The sequence below is a fragment of the Lactuca sativa genome, chromosome 2 (genome assembly GCF_002870075.4).
Source record: "Lactuca sativa cultivar Salinas chromosome 2, Lsat_Salinas_v11, whole genome shotgun sequence".
In the NCBI taxonomy this organism is placed as follows: domain Eukaryota; kingdom Viridiplantae; phylum Streptophyta; class Magnoliopsida; order Asterales; family Asteraceae; genus Lactuca; species Lactuca sativa.
This window is the reverse complement of record NC_056624.2, coordinates 14,128,276-14,154,020: the sequence shown is the minus strand read 5'-3', so window position 1 is coordinate 14,154,020 and position 25,745 is coordinate 14,128,276.

The following is a 25,745-nucleotide window of genomic DNA, read 5'->3' as shown; positions in this document are numbered from 1 at the left end:
GGTACGCTTGTTCGTGCCTTTTTTTTTTTTTTTTTTTCTGAAATCACAAAACCCCTTCAATGTTTGTTGTCAAATTGATGATTTCATTCTGAAATTAGTGTTTGAAATTACTTCTTTCATTATTTTTGGATTCAATTAGAACAAAGGGTTGGCATAGGTGTATGTGTATTACCAATGTTTGCTGTCAAATTAGTGTTTGCTGTCAAATTGTTTATGAAATCTGATTTTATCTATATGAAGGAATGAATTGTTGGTTGGCATAGGTGTATGTGTATTACCAATGTTTGCTGTCGAATTATTGTTTGCTGTCAAATTGTTTATGAAATCTGATTTTATCTATATGAAGGAATGAATTGCTTGTGTATGAAATCTGTATGAACTAATGTGTGAAATCACAGCCCCTTATATAGTTGTTAAATCGAATGAATTGTTTTCTGTGTGTATATGATATGTTTATGTGCATATGTGTGTAAGATCAAAATGCTCAAGAGAATGATTAGAATTTGTTACATAGGTGTATGTGTATTACCAAACTGATATATGAGATCTTGTCTTCAAGTTATGTACTGTGTATATGATATCTCCCAAGTATTGTCTTCAAGTTGTATTAACTTTAGGTTAGACAAAAAAAATATATGTTTTATCTTATTGACATCAAGCAAATAGTGTTTGTAAATGTGTGTTATGTGGATGATTAGATTTTTTTTCTTTTTACAATAGATATGGAAGACAAAAGAATTAGGGTTAGTTGGAAGTCGGAATTGGTGGACAAAACTTTTTTAGAAGCATGTATACAAGAATTAACACGAAATGGCCGGGAGGGTAGCGGACTAAAAGGAAGCTCATGGGCTGTGGTCGCGGAGAAATTGAAAACATATCATAATTTTATTGTCGACAAAAAACAAATGAAAAACCGATATGACTATTTAAAAGCAAAGTATGCAGTGTGGTTAAAACTTAAAAACAAAACAGGAAATATTTATAATCCCGTTACGAATTCTTTTAACATGACTAATGAAGAATGGGAAGCGGAAGCGAAGGTACATATATACATATTTTTTAAAGTAGATTATTTTTTTACTACTTTAATAATATTTATTAAATTTGTCAAACAGTTGAACAAGTACGTAGATAAGCTGAGAAATGCACCCCTCCCTTGCCCTGAACTTTGTACCTAACTATTTGATGGGGAGACCTCGACCGGTGTTCACAGTTGGGGGCCATCTTCGACATTACCTCATCCCAATGAAACCTTCAGTACACATGATTTTGAGGATACAGAGATGGATGAGCCAGCACCTCATGCAGATACCCCAAGCTCAACAGTACCTCAACCTACTAGTGAGGAATCATCTGGGCGGACAAAAAACAAGGGGGGAAACGAAATGGTCCTAAAGAAACCACACTTGATGATGAGTTGAAAGAAGTTGGAAAAGAGATTATCAAGGCTGCACAAGCATTCACCGAAGCAAATAATCTTGACAAGGAGATGGATGCTTGTATGGCGAAGTTGACAAGCTTGGAGTGGGGAGAATATGATCCGAAATACACCACTGCTCTTATGTTATTTGCTGAAAGTGCTGGTAATAGGAAAATTTGGTTGCGTCTTAACTTGTCAACTTGTGAGTCGTGGGTAACAAATGCAGGAAAAAAGTTTGGATTAGTTGGTTGACTTTAGTATTTACATGTTATGTTTGACTTTAGTATGTTATGGTTCATTGTTAGACATTAGTATTCTATGGTTTAGTTATGTTATGGATTGTTTTTCTTAGGTGCGGTTATGTTTTTCGTATTTACATGTTACGATTTGTTATGTTATGGATTGTTATGTTATTGATTGTTATGTTATGGATTGGTATGTTATTGAGTGTTATGTTATTGATTAAAATGTAATCTGTATTTGACATCTAACAGGACACATGGATAAAGAAGGTGACTTTTTATATTTTCTTATATTCTCGTGGTATTGGTTGATGTTGGTCCGACAAAGGCAAAGAATAATTAAAAGAATAAGAGCTAGCGAACATGTAGCAAATGGATATGTGTATACGCAAGATTTGATACACGGATGTCCTATACAATGTTACGATATGATACGTCTTTCACAAGATGCATTTGTACTATTATGCAATCACTTTACACAAAGAAATTGGTTGCAATCTAGTAGGACGATAAGCGTTGAAGAGAAGATGGCTATGTTTTTACATGTTATAGGACATAATGAACGTTTTCGAGCCGTTAAAGAAAGATTTCATCACTCCACACAAACGATTCATCAATGTTTTCATGAGGAAATACGATATTGAAGATGAATTATTTACGAACTTTGAACAAAACACTATGGTTAGTCATAATGTGGGTGGTGGAGGAAATGAGGGTCAAAACATAGAAGGCATAGAATGGGGTTCAGAAGCCGTTAACTATATGACTAATTTGCGTGACCAGATTGCTAATCAGTTATTTTCAAATGGTTCATGTTAAATGGTGTACTTTTTTTTATTATGTATGACAATTTGTATTTGGATTTTGTATTACACTTTGTATTTGGATTTTAATTGATGTATGTTTAATTTGGATTTTATATGATAATTTGTGGTTTTATAATTTTTTTATCCAACACAAGAGACAATATAAGGGTAATATGGTCATTTTTTCATTCAGCACAACCATTCAGATAAATAATCAAACAACATAAACTTAGTCAGATATGGACTCAGTCAGCATTTCTAACCCAGTCAGCTTCTAACCCAGTCAGCTCTAACCCAGTCAGCAACTATCAAACGACCCCTAAAACTTTCATATGTAATGTAATGTTTGTTTTTACTTTACTTACTATGTACATTGGATTTGATACTCAACGTGGAGTCAACCCCGGAAATGTTTCCGCCTTTGGTTTTTGGGGTGTGACAGTCTATTATGGATGTGGAGAAATAGGCCACATGAAGTCCGTTTTCCCGATGAAGAATGTTATATGCTTTGCTTGTGGTGTTACTGTCCACAGGAAGCGTTTCCGCCCTACTCTTACTAGTCAAATGGCGGGGAGTCAAGCTTCCGTCCAACAACCAAAGAGTACTCCAAATAAAAAGGAGGAGGTGCCAAAAGTTAAAGGCCGTGCATTCCAAATTACCACGAAGGTGGCACATAAAGACCCGAATGTTGTGACCGGTACATTTCTCATCAACTCTAGACCTGCTCACATCTTATTTGATTCTGGTGCCTCAGATTCTATTGTGTCAGATGAATTTGCACGTTCTTTTCAAATTGCTTGCTATGCACTCGCTCAACCAACTTTGATATTATTCTCGGCGTGGATTGGTTGTTGAATGTCACACCCCCGGACCGTCAGGAAAACAACGGCGGAAACGTCCGGGGGTGGGAACGTCATGTCAAGTATCACAACCATTGCACATAGTAAGCATAGTAAACACAACCATTACATTTCATAAGAATATTTACATTTATTTGAAAACAAAGTAATACATGTTTTATACATATACATCAGTATAAACAAAAGAACAGACGAGACTTCTATACGCTCCGTCTTCTCCGAAAGTATGCGGGATACCTGTCTAACAAGAACCTGAGAATACAAGCAGTTTTAGAAATATCAGCATAAAGCTGGTGAGTTCATAAGCACATTTTGTAAGGAAAATCTGATTATTAAATCTTGTGAAAATACTTCATTTCCTTTGATAAAGAATGCACTAATATCGAAAACCATTATTACTGAGTTATGAAATACATATGTATGTTTCCAAGAAAATCCCATATTTTCTAACATGTTTGTCGATTTCCATAAGAAAAACCCTGGTTATCACCAGTAATATAAGAAAACCATAAGTTAAGATCCCTGGATTACCCTCCAGTATGAAAGTAGGTAGTTTTATTACATAAAACTATAAGTTAAGATCCCTGGATTACCCTCCAGTATGAAAGTAGGTAGTTTTATTACATAAAACTATAAGTTAAGATCCCTGGAATACCTTCTAGTACGAAAGTAGGTAGTTTTATTACATAAAACTCTAAGATAAGATCCCTGGAATACCCTCCAGTACGAAAGTAGGTAGTTTTATTACATAAAACTATAAGTTAAGATCCCCAGAATACCCTCCAGTACGAAAGTAGGTAGTTTTATTACATAAAACTATAAGTTAAGATCCCTTGAATACCCTCCAGTATGAAAGTAGGTAGTTTTATTACATAAAACTATAAGTTAAGATCCCTTGAATACCCTCCAGTACGAAAATAGGTAGTCTTATTACATAAATATAACTATAGAAGAAAGAAAGAAATACGTGAACAACGTTAGTTAATTTAATACGTATTATGAGTCGTATAACCATACTGATTTGACCCGTGACCTCCTTGACGTTCTTCAGGCGTCGTTCGATTTACAAAATTTGTCACCCCAAGCGTGCCCGCCTAACTGTAGCTAGCAGTTTAGGTGTGGGATTTTCAGTCCCGAATAGATCTATCCACAAATTTCACGCTCTCCCTCCAGGAGACTTTGGTTACACTTCCGGAGACGATTTACTGGTACCTCGAAGGGTATAACGAAGACAAGTCTCACAAGCTAGTATTAACTAATTCACGGGATAATCGGTCGTTATCGAGTTTCAAAATCATATGAAACAAAGTGGAGTATAAATAATTAAACACATGGTAATTATTTAGCAGGATACTCTAGATTAATCATGGATAAACTAAATCAGACATAGTTTATATATTGACTTTGCATGAAATCTGAATCTGTAAAACAAGTAATGAAGATCCCAAATTATTCCCATAATAATTCGAATGATTTGATAAGTTCCCACACTGTTTTGAAAACTATGTAATTATATTCAGAAAACATCCCTTATGCTCCGCGTATTACAAAAGGGATAAAGGTGTCTAAATGTTTGTCAGAAAATCATATAATTACATCAGTTTTTAAGTTACGAAAACCTTTATGATTTGCTTCTATTCCCCCCCCCCCCTGAAAACATGAAAAACTCGGAAAAATTGTAGGGGTATGAACTCACCAGACGAGAATGTGTCGGGTAGGACGCTAAGTGCCAATTTAGGACTTGAACACACGCGAGGATCCTATGTAACACGAAGCGATACATAATTGTATCTAATTAGTCATTGAACCACTAATTAAGTAAGATAATACACTACGATGCACGAAAACACTTTATCTCAAGTGTTGGAAGTGATACGAGTTGCATCTAAGGAGTGTATGGCCTCGATAAGGAGTTTACTCTTCGAGTGTAAACCCTTAGGGGTGTTTACGGCCCAAAGACCATATCCCCATGAGTTTACGGCCGTAAACTCATGGGTGGGGTGTTTTTGGGTGCTAAATGGTCTCATATTGCACAAGGAAAGGTTCTAGGGTTGAATCAAAGGCTTAGGAAGGGATTGGAACTTGAAATGACCTTGGAATTAGAGTTTACGGTTTATGAATGTCACTTGGTGAGTTTACTGCCGTAAACACATGAGTTTACGACTGTAAACTCATGTTTGGCCCATTCTTGCATGATTTTGTGCTTCAAATGAGGGAATACAAGGTTCTAGGCACTTATGCAAGCTTTTGGAGGTGTTTAAGGGCATTTTAACACCTTAAAAAGGTGTTTACGGTTCTTGAATGTTCATCAACCGTAAAATCATGTTTAATCCCTTTATGACACATTTTTGAGGTTCTAAGTTCATTCATGCAAGTTCCTAAGTCATAGCTAAGCATTAGAAGTGTTTTGGAAGGGTTTTGGGCATCAAAACCCCTTTATGGGTATTTACGGTTTTGGAGGGTGTTCCTCAACCGTAAACACAAGTTTTTGGGGTATTTGGATGATTCAACCACGAATTTGCATGAATACAAAGCTAAACAACAAGCTAGGAAGGATTACTTACGATTTTGGAGCTTGAATGAGGTGTTTCTTGACCAAAACAGACTTGTAGTGAGAGAGTAGAGAGAGAGAAAGCTATAAGGGTGTGCAAAAGGCTCAAATGAAGGCCACTCAACCCTTATATAGGGTTTGAGTTTGCGGCCAGGTGGGGATCCACCCAATCCCGACGTTAAACGGAGTTTATGGTCGTACCCGATTAAATGGCCGTAACCCGACTTGGTCGTAAACTAAAAACTTTTTAAATGAATATCGAGGGTGTTTCACATGTTTTAATTTCATTCCGAAACTTATGAAGTCATAATAAAAATCTCAATTGATTTGCCAATCCCAAAAGTTAACGGAAAAATTTCAATAAAAACGAATTTTATTAACAGAAATGGTTACAGTGACGGAATAAATTTCGGGTTGTCACATTGAAGAACCTTGCAGACCTCTTGTTCTATGAAAAGATAATACACATTCCTATTGAAGGGGAGAATCCTATATATATGTCTACGGTGAACAAAGAATTAAAATCTTAAAAATAATCTCTTTCTGAAAAGCTCATAAGTTTATATTAAAAGGGTGTTCTACTTATCTAGCCTATACAGTTGATGTCTCAAAAGAGGGGAAGAAAACTCTAAATGATGTTCCCATTGTTAATGAATATCCTGATGTTTTCCCTGTTGATTTGCCTGGACTTCCTCCGGATAGGCAAGTTGAATTCCAAATTGATCTTGTACCCGATGCTGCTCCAATTGCAAAGACTCCTTATCGTCTTGTGCCAGTTGAGATGAAGGAAATGATGATTCAAATGCAGGAATTACTTGACAAAGGCTTTATCCGACCAAGTACCTCTCCTTGGGGTGCTCCAATATTGTTTGTCAAGAAGAAGGACGGTTTGATGCGAATGTGTATTGATTACCATAAGATAAATAAGGTAACTATCAAGAACAAGTACCCACTACCTCACATTGACGATTTGTTTGATCAACTTTAGGGTGTTAATTATTTCTAAAAGACTGATTTGTGATATGGCTATCATTAGTTGAAAGTATACGAGCATGATGTATTGAAGACTACTTTTCATACTCGGTATGGGCATTATGAATTCCTTGTCATGCCATTCGGTCTGACAAATGCTCCTGTTGTAGTCATGGATATGATGAATCACATATGTCGTCCAATGCTCGATAAATCCGTCATTGTATTCATTGATGATATTCTAATCTATTCCAAGTCCGAAGCTGATCACAACATTCATATTCGTGAAATATTAGAACTTCTTCAAAAGGGGAAATTATATGCTAAATTCTCAAAATGTGAATTTTGTCTTCGCCAAATTCAATTTCTCGGCCATGTGATTTTTGGTGATGCTATATCAGTAGATCCTCTCAAAATTGAAGCCGTTCAAAATTGGGAAGCGCCCCGTAATGCTTTTGAAATTCGTAGTTTCTTAGGTCTTGCGTATTACCGGAGATTCATTAAAGACTTTTCATGTGTAGCTGTACCTCTCACAAGTCTTACATGAAAGGAAGTAAAGTTCGAATGGGGTGAAGCCCTAGAAAAAGCTTTCTCAACTCTAAAAGATCTTTTGACTCATGCACCGTTTTTTTTAAATCGTTGTAATTTCGGGGACGAAATCCTCAAATGGAGGAGGTATTTGTAACATACACGTTAAGTTATCGTGTTTTGTTTAAAAATGAATATTATTAAATAACATATGAATCTGAGTGTTAATTTCTAACAAGATAGTTTTATAAGATTTGAAGTAAAACTATGTTTAGAATCATTCGGGAAGTATTGAAAGTCTTATAAGATTCCAATCAAAAGTCAAATAATGAAATTAATGAAAATGTAAAATTTAAGTTGGAAATAAGTAAAAATAATATTATATAAAGTTTTAAATCATCTCATTAGAAATGTTTAGGAGAAACCCTCACTGAAATCCGAGTTATAACGAAGAAGTTATGACTTATTGAAGTTTCACGACAGAACCGGTACGACGCCATATGATGTAAAAAGTGACTTTACGATAAACCACTTTTTAGCGTTAGTGACCTAAATGAAAGTCGTAGTATTCGTTAAACCGAGAATTTTCATAAAAAAAACGTCCAAATCTGACTTCGTATGTGGAAGTTATGATTTTTTTTAAGAATCGACATAGTAGTACACAACCTGAAACTCGAAATAAAGATCGAGTGATTTTAGCTGATACAACCTAAACAAGAATCGAAGATCTCATTAATAGTAGTACAACAGTAAAATGACAGACGAAAACGGACGTCGGATGAAGAAGTTATGAATTTTTAACGGACTTTTCCAATCCCGACTTGTTAAAAATATAAGTTTAAAAATAAATTCAAAATTAGCCAACGGAGTCTAAACGAAAGTGGTAGAGTATAATTCCACCTACGCGTGGATATAAAGAACGTTAAAAACAGAGTTCATATGCCAAAGTTACAAATTTTTGATGTTTTGGGCACAAACTTCGAGGCTGGTCCGAAGGTGTACGCCCACCGTAGTGAAGTACACCCATCGTACTCGTGCAAGTGCTCTGGAGTCCGTCACCCTCCATACTCCTTCGCATGAGTGCCACATGGCGTAGCCTTGAGGCGTCCGAGCTGATCCACTTCGTACGCCCAGCGAACAGGTCTGCGAGGCAGTATACCCCGTGTACCGGAGAATTACGCGCAGCGTAATGCGAACCTTCAGACTACTATAAATAAAAATGATACCTTTCGAATTTTGTTTACAATTTTAAAACTTTCACACCCTCTTTCATCTCTCAATTTACTCTAATAACCCCCGAAGCCTAGGAAACATCCCTGTTACCCGAAGCAAGTCCCGACGCACCAAATACCTGAGAAAATAAACTTTTCATGTTGAAACTCTGCCGCGCAAGGCTCGGTTTTCAACAAATCCCCAGTTTTGTCAAAGAAATTCATTTTAAGAGACGAAGTGCTGACCAAATCAACATTTTATCATTCGGTTTTTTCACGGTGTGTTCAATATCGGGACAATTGTATGTTATGTGTTATATGTGCAATGTGCTTTCCCATGTTATTATGATAATGAGTTATACCTTTGACAACGAAGTGAATGACTAAACATCACTTGGGTATTGGTATGTAGCCTTTGACCATGAAGTGAATGATTAAACATCACTTTGGCAATGGCAGAAGGCTAGGTAGGGCTGGAAGCCTGTAAATTGCTAGCAAAATGATAATCCAAAATTGTATCTTCTATGCCACTTGGGCTGAAGTCTTATTGATGTATATCATGTTGAAATTGTTGTATTTCATTGATTTTAAATCTTTAAATCATATTATTTCTTGATATGGAAAGTTGTCATATGATACTCATATTCCTTTGTTGTTCTTTGTCCCTCTTTGCTTCTGTCATATATTTGTATATATATATATATACACACACACACACACACATATATATATATATATATATATATATATGTGTGTGTGTGTGTGTGGCATAACGTTATATTGTAACTGTTATTAAACTCACTAAGCGTCACCCCCTTATCCCTCTCGGTGTTTAGTTATTGTAGGTGATAAGCATCCAATATAGTTATGTACTGTTAGAAGACGTAGAATATATAATATTATATAGCTTTTGTATTTTGTGTAAAAATTCCTGGGAAATTATGTAATATATAAATGTTTGTAAAAACCTCGTTAGTCGGTTTGTATCCAGTCTTTTGTAATAAAACAATATATCTAAAATATGTTTATAAATATGCATGTAGCATGTTTGGAGTAATAATGTTAATTATGAAAGGGGTCTCTCACCTTTTTTTTTCTTTTTTCATGTTTTGGGGTGGAAAGCATGCTACTATTTTATGATTTATCCATACTATTTTATGAACTTGTGGAACTTTGTTTTATGAACTTGCTGAACTTTGTTTTATGAACTTGTTGAGCCTTGCTTTATGAATTATTGAACTTGGAATGATAATGTTTTACGAACTTATTGAACTTGGAACACTACTCTTTTATGAACTTTGTGTTATGACTTGTGCTATGAACTTTATCCTATTAACTTTTGATATGAACTTTATGATATGAACTCTATGTTTTGAACTTTGTATGTTAAGTCCCAGAGAACCGAATTACAACCTATTAACTCGTATTCGATACGATGGTCTTATGGATAGCGCTATTTGGGGTTGACAGCCCCTATTGCCCAGAACCGCAAGTACATATTTCCATGAACTGACATCATATGAAACATGGACATGATGGAATGGGGAAAGAACGATCGTTAGTCTTGGTTGTGAACGGAATGCTTTGGCATTCAACACTCATTTTGAGTTTGAACTTTTGTTGACAAATCTATATTTTTTTACTGAACTGATGTAGATTTATAAACATGTGAACTCACCAACTATTTTAGAGTTGACCCTCGTTTTTGCATGCTTATCAGGGAACGGTCAGTGATCTGAACTAGTCGTCAACATGATGCACTTGATGTTATGTTGTTATGTATTACACTTTTTAGTAGAGAACTAAAATGTAATATTGTTTTGAATATGATGTAAACATAAAAAGGCTCAATGATTTGTTGGATTAGTGTCTAAGCCCATAACTATAATTGGTATGTACCATACCAGATTTGGCATGGTCCATTTGGGTTGCACTTCACTAGAACAATTTATATGGATAGTCTTTTGAGAATAGTATGTTTATGATTTATATTAATATATTATAAGTTCTAATATATTAATATGGAATCATATTATTTAATTAGTATTGATCAAGAACTAATTTAGAATTAATTTAGTGATAAAAAAGAACTAATTAAATACGGACTCTTATATATAATATGGGCCAACTTCATTTAGGTTGGGTTAAGCTTGCATGGATTGTCCATGGAGTTTTTAACCCATGAATCCCATGGAAATGAAAGGTCATGGGTATTAGGGTTTACATGGATGAAACCCTAATCCTCCATACTATATAAAGAGGTCTTTGGCACATGAAATGACACTAGTGTGTGAGGAAACAAGAGTGGGCCTATTTCTAGTGTGCTTACTATTCTCTCAAGTTTTTCCATGGTGGTTTTGGTGATTTGTGATTCCACTTGAGGCTTCCACACTATTGGGGCTAATCTCTTAAAGTTCAAGACTTCAAGCTACATCAAAAGGTATGTCATCTAACTAGTTTCTTGTAGTATAGTTGTTTCATATTATGCTAGTCAGGATGAAACCTTGGAATATTGAATATCTGCATGTATAATAGAGAAAATATTGATCCAAGGTTTATAAGGTTGCATGTACACCATAGGAGTGTTAGAATGCTCATAACCCATTAGTGGTATCAGAGCCTAGGCTTATTTTCATTTATAATTGTAACACCCCGAATTCAAAAGACCAAGAAAGGAAAGGAAAACCCTAAGTTAAGGAGTTAACTCGTCGAGTCCAAGGAAGAACTCGACGAGTAGAAGCGAGTTCCGTGTCGCAGATTAAGTGACCTACTCGATGATTCAGACGACTAACTCGGCGAGTTGGTCAAGTTTTGGGAAAACCCTAAATTTGGACTTGGTACCCTATTTAAGCATCTCATTCTCATTTCCTCAGCTTCCTGGGTGTTCTCTTAAGACCATAATGAAACCCTAGTGCCTTCCATGAGTTTGTGAGCCATTGTGAGCATTTTTGAGTGTTATGAAAATTGAAAAAGAAGGTGAAGCCTTGGGGATATAAGAAAAGATTATTAGATCCAGAAACTTCTTGCATTATCCTCGATTTTCTGGTAAGAAAGCTTCCAACTTGATCATTATGCATGTAGATCTCTTCTTTGTCACTTTTAGGGGTTTTGGTCCAAGAACCCTAGAATGAGAAGAATGGACGTCCAAGGGCTTATGTTTTCAGATCTAGCACCATTAAGGGCTGTTATGGAATAAAGGTGAAAGCTTTATGCCATAGGAATCCCCATGCAAGTATAAGAAGTGTTCTTTTGGCTTTTTTAGCTCAAAAGGCCATGAGTGGAGGAAAAAGGTGGTAAATTTGCATGGTTATAAAGTGGTTGGGTCCATATGTATGTTTTGGATGCTTTAAGACCCTTAGAAATTGTTTGAATAGGTTGGGACGTACAGGGACTCGACAAGTCAGTTTTGAGACTCGGCGAGTCAGATCGCTTTCCTGCCCTAAGACCTTTCTGTAAAGGGTATGAGTTGAGTTGGTTAGGGACTCAGCCAGCCTGGGTACATAGTGAACATGAAGATCATCGTACTCGTCGAGTTCAAGGAGGAAATCGGCGAGTCTAAGGCAATATACTTAATTTTTGAAGGCGGACTCGGCGAGTTCAAAGAGGAACTCGGCGAGTCAGATGAAGGAGGGTCCCGATGTGTTGAAGGTGCACTCGACGAGTTCACGGAGAAATCGACGATTAGGATTGAAGTATAGAGTTTTGTGTGGACTGTAGGACTCGACGAGTTGGTGGGTCAACTCGGCGAGTTGGGTGAACTCGGAGCGTTGACTTTGACCTGGGTTGACTTTTGGAATATTGTTGTCTAAATGTTATTTTGATGTTGACAGATTCGGGAATCTGTCATCCAACAGCTAGGGTTTTGTCTGTGGGACTTCAGCAGTGCGAGGTGAGTCCTCTCCCAATAGGAACGGGTCTAAGGCACCAAGGTCGGCCCGTATATGTGTGATATGTTAGTATCTGAGTGTGGGCGGGCCCGTATCTCATCATTATAGTATAGATATTAGTCAGATTATTGGATTGCTATACTTATTGTCTGTGTGATACTTGTATGTGTTGTTAGGAATGCGTGTGTGGGCAGGGCCCGTATCTCATAGTAGCTGAGTGTGGGCAGGGCCCGTATCTCTTATTAGTCGAGTGTGGGTGGGACCCCTATCTCATAGTAGCTGAGCGTGGGTGGGGCCCGTATCTCTTATTAGTCGAGTATGGGCGGGGCCCGTATCTCATAGTAACTAAGTGTGGGCGGGGCCCGTATCTCTTATTAGTCGAGTGTGGGTGGGGCCCGTATCTCATACCAGCTGAGTGTGGGCGAGGCTCGTATATCTTATTAGTCGAGTGTGCGCGGGGCCTGTATCTCATAGTAGTTGAGTGTGGGCGGGGCCCTTATCTCTTATTAGTCGAGTGTGGGCGGAGACCGTATCTCATAGTTGTACTTGATTATGATATATGACTGAATGATAGATTAGTTATACATATTGTCTATGTGATACTTGTATGTTGTGGCATAACAGCTAGTGTGGGCAGGGCTTGTATCTCGAAGTAGCTGAGTGTGAACGGGGCCTGTATCTTAGAGATAGCAGAGTGTGGGCGGGGACCATATCTCCTAGTTAGCGGAGTGTGGGTGGGGCCCGTATCTCATAGTTACATGTTATATGTGTATGGTATGTGGTAATTTGGGGAGACTCACTAAGCTTCGTGCTTATGGTTTTCAGTTTTGGTTTCAGGTACTCAGTTTTCAAAAGAGGAGCTCGGGAAGATTGTAGTGCACACACCATTTGTTCAGCTTGAGATGTTTATACTATGATATATTTTGACATGAGACTTTGATACATGACTTGTTATTTTCATATGACGAGTATATTTATGGTTTAAAACGAAATTTTTGGACTGCATTTTTGGGAGGTTTCAATACTTGATGCAAATTGCTGAAAAATGCTGAAAAAATCGATTTTCTGCTGTTCTGGACAGTTGGGTCGTCGAGTCCACTAATGGACTTACCAAGTCCATGCATAAATTCATCTAACTCGTCGAGTTGGTTCATGTACGCGATGAGTTCGACCCCCAGACACCGTATCTTCAAGTTTTTTTGGCTGGAATTAGACTCGGACCATTACCCTAAGCTGTTTTTGAACTTGTAAACCTGTTTTTGATGTCATATTGTTCATGCTAATCCAATTTCATAGATAATTGTCAATAGATTCATGTTTTGTAGTAGTTTAATGGTTAGGCTAATTACACAAAAATTGTTTGATTTGAATTCTCTTGTTCTTATGAGTTGATTTAGATTAATAGAAAAGTTATGTGATAATATGTTTTCAATCCAAATTGATCTAAAAGTTGTTCATAATATGTTTTTTTGTAACTTGTCCTCAAGTTATATGTCCACATGTAATTTTCTGATTTGTTCACATATCACAACATAGATCGGTTAAAATATTGAGAAAAATAAATGCTTCGTTGAAAAACAATTGATATATTTGTAATGTAGTAAATGCCATAATTAATGATAACTCTAAAATTGATTTTTTCTATACCCTCATTATACCTCTCCTCCTCTATGCCTTTGTCTCTAATTCTCCATCGACTCCCTCTTCTCCAATGAAACTCCCATCTCTACAACGCCTCTTCCTCCTCTGCCATTTTACCGCCGGCTACAATTATTCTCTCAATCGATCATCACGCTTTCTATCTTCGATCAACAATCGACCCCAAAACTCCGACATCGATCTTCCAATTTCTTGATCTGCCAACATTGAGATTTAGGATCTCCATCGATCTTCAGGCTCTAACGCTTGCAATTATCGATCTTCCACGTTCTCGGTTTAATTGTTGGTGTTATTACATGTATGATTCTATTTTCATTGCACACCAACTGTTTGATTATATGCTCATAAGAGTTTTTGGTCTGGATTTCTCGATAATCGGTTAAATGAATATTATGTGTTTGATTATATAACTACTTGCTATGTAATCTCCTTGATGGTTAATGGTTTAGGTTAGTTGAACTAACCCACTTTGTGTAATTTGCAAGTTTCTGAGAATCTTAATAAACGACTTCAATTAAATTTAGAAAATGTTACTTGCATCAAATTGTAATATGTAATAATTCCAACACTCATTTTTATCTTTCCCATTTCTTTCACATATCAAATTTTCCTTTGTGTAACGCAAATGTACATTCTCAGTCCTCCAACCGATATGCATAATCATAAATACTAACAACTCATACAAGTAACAAAAACAACTCTGCAAAAAAAGAACCCCTCTTATTTGTTATTAACACATCACATTCTATTAAAAAAATAAAAAAAATCATAAATGTGATTGTTTTTGTTTCAATTTGATGTACATTCAGTTTTGGGAAATATTAGAAATTTTTTAAATTTGCCACAATATATTTGATTATGTATCTTTTTTGTTCATGATAACATAATAGTTATATTGTGTTGGAATGAGTAAAAATGTTTCAAATTGTTTATTGGTGTTTGTTTGTTAAAATTCATAACCCCCAAAGTTACTCGTGGGTATAAGGGTAGTATCGTCTTTTTAATTAAGTATTTGTTTCTTATCTCCACAGGTGGTACAGTTGTTATGGGAGATGACTTTCTCTATCAAATTGTTGTCTATCCTTGTGGTACATCCTTGAGAGTATAAGTAGGTAGGTGGCACTTGAGGTATCATTAACTTTTTAGAGGTTCTATATGTGTTTTACAAAACTTGATTTGTATATCCTTTTCGGTCTTATTTTGCATCCACACTCCATACACTTTTATATAATGATTTCCTTATTTTGTGTATTTGTTGTAAGTTGATTTTTTTTTCTCTACTCAACTAACTACTTTGTGACAGGTCGTTTTAATTTATAATATATGAGTATACTACCACATTTCTACCACTTTAAACACCAAATTGAAAGTACTATGTTTTACTGTTTGTGTATGCGAACATTTATTTTTCAAAAATGCAACATCCTGCATACATTTTACTGTCATTATATATATATATATATACTAATTTGCTTAAATAAAGTGTATATTTGTTACCTTGCAGCTTCTACACAAGGTTTGAAGATGCTTCTACACATCGTTAAACTCAATTATTTTTTTAACCATGTTATCACTGTGTGTTTGTGTGTAATTATGTGTGTCATTTGTATTTGTGTGTCTTTAATTCTGTTTTATGTGTATGAATGTGCTGCAGCCGGAACAACATCCATTGTTGATGTGGTTTTTTTAGTTTCTTGTGGAATTGAGTCTCTTTGTGGTTATATTCAATGATCATATGGACATAAACACCATCATTACAAGCAAAAATATATTCAATTGTCTTAAAAGTAACAACTTAATTAAAAAAATTAACAACTTTTGTTACACTATTTATTACGGGAATATAAAAGTTTAACAGCTTCAAACAAGATATGGATTCTACGGACCCTTAAGAAAGACGAAAACATAGAAAATTACACATGGATAAAAGAAAATCCAATGTTACGTCTTGCATGCCAATTGGTAATCGTTTGTATACAATTGAATTTTTTATTTTGTAATTTGAGAGGTTGATATCAATTCATTTATAAAAAATATTGTATTATATCCAATCGAATCTTTATGTTATATAACTAATATAGTTTCTTATTTATTTTTGTTACTTTTATATATCAGATGTGGGTTATCGGCAACAACATATAATTTATTCAGATAATTCTACATATGTTACCCGTTTTGATGAAAATGTTAACACAAATATCGCATATGGATATCAACACACAAGTTTCCAATCTTCTTCCATTGTTAATAGTAAATGTCCATTATATAATGATCCCAAGGTCAAACGGAAACAAAGAAAAATGTATTTGGATAAAAGAAAATGTAATGATATGACCACCATGCCAATAGGTATTCCATATAGTATATAAAATATATCCGTTTATCTGAATATGTTTGTTTCTTTTGAACTAATTGCTATGTATTTGTATTTACTAATGTTTTTATTTTATAGCTAATCATGGTCGTGTTCAACAAAATTTCGAATCTACTTCCAATTTTAATTTAAGAACTCCGTTATCTAACATTTCCAATGGTACGAATATATTCCATTTAATATTTTTATTTTATATGTTACTTATATCGATCTGCATGCATTATATATGTTTCAATTTATGTTTATATCCGATTCATTTCTAAATTCAATGCTAACAACCGAACATTGTCCACCACGCCAACATGTACTCCATATATAATTTATGACAAATATTAGGTGCAAAACCCCTGTACTACACAAGTTGATTAAAAAAATAAAATATTAAAATTTAAATAATAAGTATTTTTTAAAATAAAATTTTGAAATAAGGAATGAATTTTTTTTATATGAGGAACATATTAATTGCAATTTATTATAATATTTATCCAAATCAATTTGTTTCCTTTTTAACTAATTAATACATATCTGTAGTTACTAATGTTTTTATTTTATAGCAAATCTTGGTCGTGTTCAACAAACTTCCGAATCTACTTCCAATTTTAATCTAAGAACTCTGTTATCTAACATTTCCAATGGTACAAATACATGCATTATGTTACTTATGTCGATATACATGCATTATGTTTATATCCAATTCATTTCTAAATTCAATACTAAGAATTAAAACATTGTCCTCAGGAAATGGACAATATTATGTATTATTTGATCATATGAGGTCATCGACTTCATCAGGAATCACTCGAGATTCTTCCATAAATTTATCGTTCGGGAATCAAACTTTAAAAAGGAAGAATGCAAATATATCTGCTATACCCTTTCTTGATTTGACATCAGATGAAGACTTAAATGATCATCACATTCTTAAAGATGTAATTTCAGGTCTCTCAAAAGGTAATGTTCATTGACTATAACTCCATATATTTTTAATTAAACTAATTCTCTATTAAACTTTAATTTTTTTCAATCTTTTAACAACTTTTTTATATATATCAGATTACTTGGACCATGGTGATGAGATTCTTGTGTGTGCTATCTGTCATGCAAAATTAAGGAAAGATAAAGCCCATCAAGGTAATAAATCTGGGAAGAACACATATTTTTCGATGTATTGTGGTAAAGGCAAAGTTGAGCTTCCTGAATTAAAAGAACCGCCTCTAGAATACCTAAAGCTCTATCATCATCTTGATCCCAAATCCAAATATTTCATGAAGAATATTCGTCGCTTCAATTCAACGTTTTCATTTACTTCGATGGGTGGAAAAATTGACTCTTACATTAACAAAGGCAATGCTCCGTACACTTTCAGACTTGGCGGTCAAAATTATCATAGTATGAGAAGTCTTATACCTTCATATGGATCCAAACCAAAGTTCTCTCAACTTTGCATATATGATACGGAAAACGAAGTTTCAAATAGGCAAAACACTTTTAGGTTTCTCTTCATATTTATTTCCGTATGTTTTTTTTTAAATTTATTATCTATATATATTTAATTATTTAATTGTTGAATATTTCATACAACCTTTATGATTAATAGTAAAGAAAAAGATGGGTGTATATCACCTTCTCATTCACTTGATATCGATACCATCTTGAAGGTTATGCTGGATTCAACAAATGAACTGGTTAAGTGGTATAGAATGGCAAGAGTTTGTTTTTCTGAAAATCCTCATATCGATTTAAAGTTACGTCTTATAGGAAGAAGGCAAAAAGATGGACGAACGTATAACCTACTTACTGCTTCTGGGTTTTTTCCTTGATTGTTGGTGACATTGGTAATTTGATTCATAATAGAGATATCATTGTAACAACTCAATCAAGAAGTCTACAACGTATAAATGAATTACATCCTTCTTACCTTGCTCTTCAATGCCCACTACATTTTCCTTATGGTGATGATGGATATAGAGTTGACACCCCTCATAGAGGTGTTACGCCTTCAACGGATACCAAACGACGCAACTGTACAATGAGAGAATTCTTTGCTTATAGAATTCAGGACAGAGTGAATATTATTTCATTAGTTTTGAATTCAAAAAGACTTTTTCAACTATTCATGGTTGATGGCTATACGATGATCGAAAAGTGAGCGGCTATATTATGTACGCAACCAACAAAAAGTTCTTAGATGCGAATCTTATGAAACTTTGAGTAGCCTACAAAGTCATGGAAATACTGATATTTCCAACATTGGAAAATGTGTGATATTGGCTTCTTATTTTACGGGTGGTGCGCGGTACATAATGCATAACTATTTAGATGTCATATCTCTTTGTAAGTGGTATGGGCGCCCGAATTTTTTGATAAGTGTAACATGTAATCCAAAGTGGCCAGAAATTAGAAGGTTTCTTCAGGATACAATGCTCAATCCTGAAGACAGGCCAAATATCCTATCTAGGCTATTTAAAATGAAGCTCGATTCGTTGATTACAGACTTAAAGACAAATGCATTATTGGGTTCGGTCCAAGTAAGTATGTTATATAACAACTATAATTTTAACATGTTTATATTTATAGTTGTTATTTTTTGTTATATTTTCAATATTTTATAATATGATATTTAATAATATACACTTGTAGTTGTTTACACGCTGGAGTTTCAAAAACGTGGCTTACCTCACGCCATATATGTCTATTCATGCACTCTGATTACAAGTTGCCTACCGTTGAACATATTGATCGAGTTATTTCTACTGAAATTCCAAACAAAGACGAGGATCTGAAATTATATGCACTTGTCAGTGATTTCATGATGCATGGTCCTTGTGGTGGTGATAATCCTAAATGCCCATGCATGATTGAGAACAAGTGTTCAAAAAACCTCCTGAAACCATTCTTAGATCATACTTCTGTTGATTCTAATGGTTATCCTATATACAGGAGACATAATGATGGTTCATTTGTTGAAAAGTCACGTGTGAAATTAGACAACAGAAGTGTCGTTCCATATCACAAAGTCCTTTTGAAAAGATATTAAGCTCACATTAGTGTTGAATGGTGTAATAAGGGTGCTTCCATCAAATATTTGTTTAAATATATTAACAAGGGTCCTGATAGGGCTACCATGGCAGTTGTCTAAAGCAACAATGCAAATGATACTGAAGATGCAGTTGATGAAATAAAGAAATACTACAATTGTAGATATTTGTCTACATGTGAAGCCTCGTGGTGGATATTTGGATTTGACGTTCATTACATGTATTAGCACTAAACAAATTTTGATTTAGAAAAAAGATAAATTTTAAATACTAATTATTTTTCTTAATTAAATAATAATTATTTGCATGTATCCTTCTGTTGTTAGACTTCCTTTCCATCTTACTGGACAACAAAATGTTGTGTATGGTGCAGACGATGATATCGACGATGTCCTCGACAAACAATTTGTTTCTTCTTCGATGTTCTTAGCTTGGATGGCATGTAACGAACATAATAAAGAAGCACGAAAACTTTCACATGTTGAATTTCCTACGAAATTTATATGGAAATTGAAAGATCGTTGCTGGAAGCCAAGAAAAATAAGAAAATCGATCGGTAGAATTCATGCAGTTTCACCTAATCTCGGTGAAGCATATTTTTTAAAAATTATTTTAAATAAAGTCAAAGGTCCAAAATCGTTTGAAGATGTCCGCACGGTAAATGGACACGAATATGCTACTTTTAGAGAGGCATGTTATGCTCTTGAACTTTTAGAAGATGATAGAGAAAACATTGATGCCATCGAGGAAGCCAGGGATTCAGGGTCTGGTTATTATTTACTATTATTTACGAACTCTATTTGCAATTATGAGAAAGTCGAATAGTTTGTCTAAACCGTCATTTGTTTCGGAAAATACATGAAAATATTTATCGGATGAAATTCTATACAATCAACAGAAGCGATTAAAGTCTCCAGGTATTATGATATTTTTTAACATTTAAATATATGCATTAATAATATACTTATTTTTAATACGTTTTTTTTTTCACAATTACAATTTTTTCGTAATATGCTAACATATTATTTTTGAAAACATTATTTCTATGTAGTTATGATTGTGTATGCTTCTTTATAAATAATTAACTTTCAGTTTATACAGGTTTATCGCTTACTGAGGATCAACTTAAGAACTTGACCCTTTATGAGATTGAAAAAGTTTTAATCCAAAACAACTCAAGCCTCAAAGATTTTTATGGGATGCCTTACCCCGATCATGAATCTATATCTTCTTCAAACAATCATTTGATAACTGAGGAACTAGATTTTGACAGGACCGTTCTACATAACGAGTTGATTCATCTGTTGGATTCATTAACACTTGAACAAAGAGGTGTTTTTGACGATATCATGAAACATGTTCAACAAAAAAAGGAGGCATGTTTTTTGTATTTGGCTATGGTGGTACTGGGAAAACTTTTCTTTGGAAGACATTATCTGCAGCCTTAATGTGACAACCCGAGTTGTTCCGTTACATTTCCCCGTTACCGTTAACGGAATATTCCACTGTATAAAAGTTCCGTTAATTAGAGGTCGTCAATTTAATAAACATCCCAATTGTTTATGTTTATTAGGCCGTTAAGTCGTGATGAAAGGAAATAAAAACATAACATACATTTTCATTTAATTGGAAAAAGTTAGTTTTTATTATTACAATCACTAAATCGGGTGCGACCAAAAGCCCCGTTTAACGGCAGTATTGGGTAGAATTCCACTGAGCTCCAACTTCCACACGTATATAAAGGGGAGTAAACTCCATTTGGAGCTTTTCCACCCTCTCTCTCTATACTCTCTCTCTAGACTCGTTTTCGCCCCGAATCCGCAATCAAACGCTTCCAAATTGTAAGTCCGCTTACCCTAGCTTATTCTAAACATTATGATTTGTGTTTATAGCCCAAAAAATTTGACTTAGAAGCAATGGAAAAGGAGTTTACGGCCTAAGCTCCTTCTTAGGCCGTAAACACCCAAAATGAGGCCAAAATGACCCAAACTTGTCCCTATAGGCTTGGAAATAAATTAAGGGGATTACCTAGGAGTGTTTAAACATTAAAACACAATGATTTAGGGCATACAAGGGAGTTTACGGCCCAAGCACAAGCTTAGGCTGTAAACACCTCTTAAACATGTTAAAATGCCTCCAAAACACTCCCAAACCACCCTTAGGCTTCACACATAAATTAGGGACTTGGTATTTTGGGTTTAGACCATTTAAACACAATAAAATGAAGGGGAAAAGGGAGTTCACGGCCAGGTATATACCAAGGCCGTAAACACCCCTAAATGTGCCAAAAATGTGGTTTTTGCTTCCCCAAATGGCCTTAGACATTTACCATAAAATACTAGGAAGGATTTAAGGACTTAAACACAAGAAATGGAGGGATTAAAAGGAGTTTACGGCCCAAGCAATTGTCTAGGCCGTAAACTCCCTAAAACGCATGCAAATGTTAGATTTAATCCCCCAAAATAGCATCACACTTCATTATAAATTGCTAGCAAGGTATTAGGGACTTTAAACTTCACAAAACTCTAAGGATGAGAGTTTACGGCCGTAAACTCCCATAGGAGTGTCCCTAGGCCGTAAACTCCTATAAAGTACCCTTAGAAGCCTTAAAACCACTCATGCCTTTTGGGAAAAGTACTTAGAATAATTCAATGAACAAGTAGAAGCCTTAAAACACCCTAGAACCCATCACCATGAGTTTACGGCCGTAAACATGTTGTTAGGGGAGTATTCTTGGATAGCAAGCTCCATTCCTTAGCCATACACACCCTTAACCACTACCCGGGACACCCAAACACTTAGCCAAAGTGTTTTCCGCTCCTTTGAGCGAGTATATTTGTTTAATTAGTATTAAATATACTAATTGTATATGAACATGTGTTATCATATGTTAAATAGGTCATTGTGTGTGTTCAAGTCCTTGTGTGACACCGAACGCCCAAACGACACCTTCGTCGGACCTACTTACACCAGGTGAGTTCATACCCCTGAATGAACCTTTTAAATGTTTTAACATGTTTTATAGGGGGGGGGGGAAATACAAGTTAAACATGCCAGTTATCATATCAATCATATGTGATTGATAACCCGCATGCACAAGATTTTACCACTGTACACTGTTTTACCGAGTAGGACACTATAATGGTTTTCAATTGTTTCAAAACTTTTACTTATACTGTTTTAACTAGATTCATTCTAAACTGGTTTTTGAAAGATTTTCTAAGGTTTTCAAACATATTTTACAAAAGAATACAATTTGTGATTTTCTCTGTACATAAAGGTTTTTCATCAAAGATTCCCTTTTTCGACGTATACTTTACTTGTTAAATACGGCTGCTTCGCTTATACTTATTTTATACTCCTACTCTGTAACGCTTTCACTTATACTTGTAGTCGCTTATACCTGATGACGCTTATACTTATTCCTACTCTTACGTAGAGATACACTTCTACTTCACTTATACTTGATATCGACTCTACTCCACTTATACTTGATACGCCCTCGCTTCACTTATTGTCGTCTCTACTTCGTGATACGCTTAAACTTGTTCGACACTTCTACTTCACTTGTGACCCTTTCTACTTCACTTGTTAGACACTACTACTTCATGAAGATCACTTTTACTTGATTGACACTCAGTCGTAGTTAGATGTATGTCTGTGTTTATATAGGTATATATAAGTAATGGTTGAAAGACTTAGGAAGGCTCGTCTGCCCTATTTCCTTTTCTTCGTTGAGATGTGGTCTGGTGGGATCGGATGGCCGTCCGAAGGTCATTTGACTCATTAGTTATATATTATGTATATGAGTATGGACATATAGGAATTCTCTAGTCAGTTCAGTAAAGAGTCTCTATCTCTAGTCTACACTTACATTAGAAACCCACTATTGGGAAGTCTCTACCTCTAGTTCAACACTTACACACTACCCATTATTTGGAAGTCTCTACCCACTATTTGGGATGCATCTTCAGGACACGGCCTTCTCCGTCGTCTAGTTGGTAACCAGAGTCTCCTGTAGGGAGAGCGGACATTGTGTGTATAGATCTATACGGGATTGACAACCCCGCACCCTGACTGCTAGCTATAGTCCCGGCCTACCAAGCCAATGGGTGACAAATGTCACATCTTATAGACGCTTGTAGGGTGTTTGGAACTCTAGTCAGTATGGTTACGAGTATCCCGGGTTACCATATAATTCACGACTTTAAGGTAACGGTATTTCACCGACAATCTACACTGTATGCTGGTAACTCACTTTCAGAGTCACATTGTTTTGACCATACAAGACGTATCTTTCCTTTGATACTGTCTGGGGTCTGTTATCTCTGTCTTGACCTTACAAGACGTATCTTTCATTTGATGCTGTCTGGGGTCTGTATCCACTATATTCATAGAATCCACTGTATTCACGGTATTCACTGTGTTCACTGTTTTAGACCTTGCTAGACGTATCTTTCATTTGATATTGTCTGCGGTCTGTATTCACTGCTATAGACCCTACTAGTTGTACCTTTCATTTGGTACCTTCTGGGGTCTCTGTCTCCACTTGTTAGACTGAACCAGGCATGTCGTTTGGTTGATACTTTCCTGGAGTCTATGGCACCTTGCCTTAGTCAGCAGTCCTCACTGCTGAGGCATATGATATTCCCTGATGTCGTTTGCTTTCCTCAATAATCAAATTCAGTATTTTGATAATGATAGCTATTTAGGGAAAACTACTTTTTACCCCACATCACTGACCAGTCTTGGTAGAAGGCTGCTTTTATTAAAGAAAATATAGGATTTTCTGGAAAGGACTCTAATACACTGAAATCTCTTAAACTACTACTTTACTAAGTTATTTGAATGAAATGTCACTAAATGCTTATGAACTCACCAGCATTTGTAAAAATGTTGATACTCGCTTTTCAAATAACTTGTATTCTCAGGTTAGCATTAGACAGGTACATCCCCGGAGCAGTTGATGAAGATAGCTTAGTGCCATGCCGTAATTACTTATATTTACTTGTATTACCTCGATGTATTGTAATGTAACCTTGTAAAAATATTACTATTAATGCAATGTTTTGTTGTACTTTGATTACTATAATGCATGTGTTGTGATACTTGACATGACGTTATCCACCCCAGAACGTTTCCGCCGTTCCGGTTTTGGGGTGTGATACTTAAGATCTAAAGGTGAAATCGTTTTAAATGTTGCTTCAAGTGGTATTTCTTTGTTATTACTGACCGCAGGTAGAACGACACACTCTCTCTTTATAATTTCTATAAATCTTACTGAGGATCCTTATTGTCCGTTCGCACCGGATAGTGATGTTGTCGATTTGTTAAGAAGAGCATCAATGATTATATGGGACGAGGCACCAATGATTCATAAACATGCATTTGAAGTGCTGGATTGATCTTTAAAGGATATATTGAGTTGTGATCTTCGTAGCAACTCAAAATTGCATTTGGATGAAAATCAATTGTTTTTGGAGGCGATTTTAGGCAGATTCTACCAGTTGTTCCAAACGGAAACAGACAAGACATTGTGAATGCATCTTTGAGTTCATCCTACATTTGGCCAGATTGCAAATTCTTAAGATTAACGAAAAACATGAGGTTGAGTGATCGAACAAATGATATTGAAGAAACAAAGGCCTTTGCAAACTGGCTTTTGGATATAAGAGAAGGAAATGTTGGCGGTTTCAAAGGTGGTGAGGCAATTATTAATATACCAGATGATCTTCTCATTACTGATACATCTAATGCAATCGGTTCATTAATTGCATTTTTCCATCCTTCTATTATTGAAAAGGCCAAGCATCCCATGTTTTTTTAAGAAAGTGCAATCCTTGCACCGAAAAACGAAGTTGTTCAGAAAATAAATGACCGTCTGTTATCACTATTTCCAGATGATGAAAAAAGAATACTTGAGTTCAGACAGTCTTTGTCATTCAAATTTTGTTGATAATGACTATGATGAAAGTTTGTATTCATCGGATGTTCTAAATGGTCTTAAACCGTTAGGTTTGCCGATCCATAAGTTGGTATTAAAAGTCGGTGTTCCGGTTATGTTACTAAGGAATATTGATCCGAAAAGTGGTTTGTGTAATGGAACGAGACTACGAATTATAACATTGGGTAACCGTGTTATAGAAGTAAAGATAATTTCCGGAAGTAATATAGGAAACCGTACTTTTATTCCGAGA